The sequence below is a fragment of the Galeopterus variegatus genome, unplaced genomic scaffold, assembly GCF_000696425.1.
Source record: "Galeopterus variegatus unplaced genomic scaffold, G_variegatus-3.0.2 Scaffold3945, whole genome shotgun sequence".
NCBI lineage: Eukaryota > Metazoa > Chordata > Mammalia > Dermoptera > Cynocephalidae > Galeopterus > Galeopterus variegatus.
This window is the reverse complement of record NW_007730056.1, coordinates 35,111-41,052: the sequence shown is the minus strand read 5'-3', so window position 1 is coordinate 41,052 and position 5,942 is coordinate 35,111.

Sequence of the window (5,942 nt, the reverse complement as noted above, 5' to 3'; positions counted from 1 at the left end):
TGTATCAGTGGATGCTCCAGCCCCTCACCCAGTACTTCCTCAGGATTCTTGGGGTCTTCCTCCTGCCTTTGTCTTACATGATTGAGTGCCAGGAAGTGCTAGGCATCAGTAACTTAGATCTTGGCAATCCTCCCTGTGGATGTTGCTTCTCCTGTAGGCTTTTCAAGCCGAGCTGCTCATTCTTCCATATCCCACAGACCTTCAGCTGCTTTCCTGCCTCCAGTATGGCCACCCTCCAATCCGCCCTCCACGCTGCAATCAGCAGGGATCATCACATTATCTGGCTTTTGCTTACCAGCCAGCCTCAGCTTTTGCTGCAACTTGCCTTGTTCTGTTTACTCTGGCCAAACTGAACTGCTTTCATTTCCTCAAACCCACCATGTTCTCAAGAGCCAAGCTTTAGCTATCTAGTGCCCTGCCCCTGGAACAATTTTCTGGTCTCCTTATTCATTCCACAGATCTTGGTTTAGGGGTCCAACTCCAGGATGCCTTCTCTGGTCCTCCACATTTAGGTTAGGTACTCCTTGTAAGTAAATTTTAGTACTAATCCCATTATATTGTAGTTACTTGCATATTTTTCCTTTCTTCCACCCTATCTGGGATTTCGATTGGGGTGGCTCTGCCCACAGTGATTTCCCATTTTCTGGTAGGTGATGGTAGTAGCAATGCCAGCGGTATGGAGCTGAGCCCTTGGCCAGAGCTTCTGACCTCTGCGTTGAATAAAAAACATTGCATGAATGAATGATAGATGAATTTAAATTAATGCACTACTTCTCCCAAGAATAGTTGCATTTTAGTCCCTATTTCTGCCCCCACGAATAGTCTAGAAATTTTGTTTTATAACAGTTTAACAATAAATTCAAGTAAACAACATTTAATGAATGCTTTCCATACTTGAGGTACTATGTTAAGAACTCAGGGGGCATATAAAGATGAGTAATACACAGCCTCAGTCCTCAAGAAATTCAAAATCTATCACACTTATGGTTACAAATACACTTTTTCTTAATAAACACACACATATATCTTCAGGGGGTTGAAAAGATTAAAGTGCTTCTTTTAAAATTTGATTTAATCTTGTTTTTGAAAGCTGGTGAAAGTAGAGAGGAAGCACCCTTAGCTTTTTAGCACTTATTATGTGCCAGGGATCATGTTTTCTCATTTAATACACAATATCCGATAAAGTGTTATTTCTCCTCGTGAAATGAAAGCATGTGTCTCTTGTTAAGGATGTCTTGGAACCATTGTGTAGCTGCAGAAGGTTTTTTTCCTGCACTTGAAACAATACCATTGTGCTTAATTTCCTTGACCTGTTCACATAATAAAATGTAACCTCAAATGAAAAACATTCAGATAAGGAATTACTCACTAGTTCACCCCAAGTAAACATACACAAGTAAACAAGCATTTGTTAGGAGCCTCTTAGGTGGCTGGGACAATGCTAGGTACTACAACTTCGGGAACAAATCGAATCGTACAAATCACAATGTACTTAAATTTATGGGACCATGACATTGCCCACTTTCAAAGCCAAAAGAAAACCAATTACAGGTAAGGGTGACAGGGGTGGGAGTGGGGCAGCAGTGTTTTTTTGTGGTGTTTGGATGGAGTAGAGTGGTTATTGTCTAAGAGTTTTCTGTCTTGATGACCCTTTCTTGGTCCTTGGCTACAGAGAGCAGTATGGTGGGGTTTTTTTTGTCTGTGACCATTGATATTTCTAGGTTGCCAGCTTCTCCAGCACCCAGTCTTGGATATATGAGGCAAAAAGAAAACCAGGGAACTCACCACTGTGTCATTTTGGGGGTTGTGAGGTCCCTAACCGGTCTGTCATCTTCTCTCTACCTTTCAGAGTCTCCTTATTTTTGTTTTACTTATAATATCCAGAATTTTTAGCTGTTCTTAGCTGAAGGAATAGGAAGAAATGTGTTTATTTCATGTTATCCCTGTCTCTCCTGATATTTGAAGCACATAAGACAACAATAATAGGACATTCAAGATGCTGCCATTTACCTCTTATAAAATGAGACCAATTAGGAAAGAAGTAGAGTTACCGTGAGAACAAAGCTGGTTGGTTCTCTCCAGTCATAGCCTTAAGTTCAGAAGATTGGTCTTTATCTCCCTCTTCTCTAAGGGGGATTTTAGGTTGGAGAATTAACTGAAGACAATGGACATTATCCTTGCTAATATTTCATGTTCATGTGTGATTATACACATTATGATTAAAGAAATGAAAATGGAATCATTTATTAGCTAGGAAATTACTGAAACCTTATAAAGACTGATGAAAATGTTGAAAAAGTAGTGATGGGGAAAATTGTGTTTGAAGTCATCCTGCATACTTTCCATGAGTTAATTATATGTACACAATGTATACACCTCTTGAATATTAAAATATTTTGAAATAGGCAGTAATGTGCTGATTAACAGAGTTCCACTGTGCGATAAGGTCACTAGTTGGCCATAGCATTGTATCATACGGTCATTTTAACTGAAATCTTGTTGGGGTGGGAGGAGGGATTCATCAAGGTAGAACAGTGTTTGATGTTCAAATAATGTAAGCTGATTTTGGAGTTGTATTAGAATACGGAAAGTATCACAGAAATGAAGAATATAAATAAATCAGAACTGCCAATGTTGTAACCATTTTAAAGTTACAGGGTGAGGCAGAGATTATCTGGATTTTCATTTCTTGGGAGATGTGAAGGATGAAACAGAGGCAGAGAAACACAGTACTGCTGGGTTTAGTGTATTGGTTGCAAAATGTTCAGAAACTAATTATGAATATTTGTTGCCTTAAGCCATGTGCTCAAAGACTAATTTGTATTTTTCATTACTGATATATACATTATTTAGAGTCCATACAGTTACTGGAATACCATAGATTTGATTGTAAAGTTTATTATGTAAGATAATTGCTGTCTCAAAAAAGTTTTTTCTTTTCACATTCTTGTCCAAAAAAAGAACTTCATAGATATGGCCTTTTCTCACAATAAGCAGAGTGAAATTGTTTCTTTACTTTTGGAACAATATCACTAAAACATCCAGAAAAAAGTAATGAAAACATGCAGAATGCAAAGAAATTAATTGGATTATTAAGATTTGCTTAAATTCTGCAAAAACTGGTAGTGATTACCAGAGATATATTAAATATATATGATGGTTTCTAAACAAAGCAGAAAAAAATGAAAATCTGATGCTCTAAACTCTGATGGGCAGTTGGGGAAGAGCTTTATGTTTTGGCACAGGTGTAATTTCAAAGAACCAAGTACTCAAAGGAGGATCAAAGCTCAGCATTCCTTTTTTTATTTTCTATTACTAACATAAAAAATAGTCACTTTAACATTGCCTCACTGAGGCTTTGGGATTTTGAAATTTACATTTTAGCATCAAAAGTGCTTTGTGTATGCAACACATTTTCCCTCTGAGTTTGAAAAATTGACAAAAGAAATGTGACCATTACATGACTATAACAGTCTGCTTGTGTCATGATAATCTTCGGTCAAGGCTATCAAAAAACAGTCTATGATGATTCCTTTACATGCTTTCCAAAGGCTCTTGAGAATAACGAGTGTACTCAAAAACCTTTGGATGCTGAAATTACAATGAGGGAGAACCAAGCCCCCTCTAGTCACAGTCCAATCAGAGAATGGGCCCTGTACTAGTTATCCCATGCTGTGTAACAAATTACTTTAAAACCTAACTGTTTAAAATGACAAGTATTTATTATCTCACACAGTTTCTGAGGATCAGGAATTTAGAAGATACTTAGAGAGTAGTTCTGGTTCAAGGTCTTTCATAAGGATGTGGTTAAGCTGTCAGTCAGGGCTGCAATCATCTGATAGCTCAACTGGAGAAGGATCCACTTCCAAGCTAAATCTTGTGGTTGTTTGCAGGTTTCTGATACTTGCTGACTATGGGCTGGAGTCTCAGTTCCTTGTTACATGGGCCTCTCCATAGGCTACTTGAGTGTCTGCATGATGTGAAAGCTGACTTCTTCCAAAATAAGTGACCTGAGAGACAGCCCAACAAAGAATCCACAGCCATTTATAACCTAATCTCAGAAGCAACACACCATCACTTTTGTTTTATTCTATTGGTCACCCAGACAAACCATGGTATACTGTGGGTGGGGACAACACTAGGCTGTGAACACCAGCAGGCTGGGATCACTAGAGGCCAACTCTGAAGCTGGCTACTACAGGTCCATAGGAGATTTGCAACTTGGATTCACCTAGAACTTTGGTTAAAGGATACCTCCTCTAGTGGTCATTGTCTATTATTGGGAGGAAATTAGAGCTGAGCCTATTAGTGACCATTCAGACAGAGCATAAGGGTCAAATGGAAAGGTGCTGATACTTCTCTGCTAACATCGCATAACCTATCCATAACCTGAATATGCTAAGTGTATTAAGCAATAACAATTCAACTCTTAGGCATGCTTTTTATGGGTACCAAAGTCCAAGTTTAATTTCAAAAATTTGCATGATCTGCAGTATAGCCCTCAAAAGGGTATAATATATAATGAAATAAAACAGCACGCTGCTACAAGAGTTAGGTGATTACCAATTCTACGCATTTAGGAATAAAGTTTTAAAAGCTTGCTATGAAAAAAATGGAAAACAAGAAGTCTTCCAGCTTTATTTCCCAGTTTGAATAATTTAACTAGATTTTATAATATCAGTAGGAATCAATGGCTGCTTTTAGATTTTCTACTTTGGATGAAAGATAAGTCATTTTGAATACTCCTGATAGTAAATTGCCAGGTAGAGAGATATAGCCATTAAAATTATATAAACTTCTTGGCTTTATGTAAATTTCCAATAGTTTTCAATTTAGGAAAGTTTTCTAAAGGGCATCATATAAATCAGCTGCTTGACACTCACAAACCTTAAGGTAACTGACCCAGGCAAAGCAAATGGTAGGGCATAAACAGTTCTACTGCACTTATATGCACAAATAAATGAAGAAACAGCCAATTTAAAACCTAATAGGATTTCTAATTGTCAAATAACCATCTGTTTAGATCTATCTGTAGGCTACAAAGGCTGTTTAAAAGGCAGAGTGGTGGCAACAGATGACTTTTTCCCTTTTCTAACCCTCCAGGTTATCTGTGCATACATTTATCCTCAGCCTTAGCTAGGTAAGGTAAGCCCCTAGATGCCCTGCCCTTCAGTCTAGGGACGAGGGAATTACTGCAGGCCAAAAGACAGTGATTTCTGCCTGAGGAAGAAAAGGAGCCTGGATGGTACTGGCGTGCTGACTTGGTTTTAGCAGTGGTTCTCCACCTTGGTTGCATATTAGAACAAGATTTTCTGAGGAGGGACTCAGGCACCAAACGTTTTAAAAGCTCCCCAGGTGATTTTAATGTGCACCCAAAGTCAAAATCTTTGTCTTAGGCCAGTGGATATCATTTTAGCGCCGATCAGAATCACCTGGAGAGCACGTGAGAGTTGAATGCTGAACTCCATCCTCCGGGTTTCTGATTCAGTAGGTCAGGGGTGGACCCCAATCATTTGCACTTTTAACAGGTTCCTAGATGCTGTTGTCCTACACTTTGAGAACCCGTCTTAGAAGGGTTTGACTCTTATACTTTTAGCTAACAAAACGGAGCAGCTGCGAGTGGGGTGTAGGGGAGGAACGGAAATTGGTAAAAGGAGAGGACAGGCACCACTAGTCTCTCCTCTTTCCTCTTCCCGCCGCTTTTAAAGCTTAAGTTGAGCTGGGATCTTCTACTCCATTGCCCCTCCCCTATTTTCTCAGTCTTTATTTCACAGACGGAGGAAACAAAGGTCCTTCATGGATCACGTGAACGGCTCAAAGCGGTTAGAAACTGCCTCTTCCCTAGCCTGGCGCCACGTGTCCAGTCAAACCTGTTTATTTCATTAACCTTTCCGCCCCGCCCCTGGCGCTCTCCGCGGCTGCGCGCGCAACTTGTTATTGTT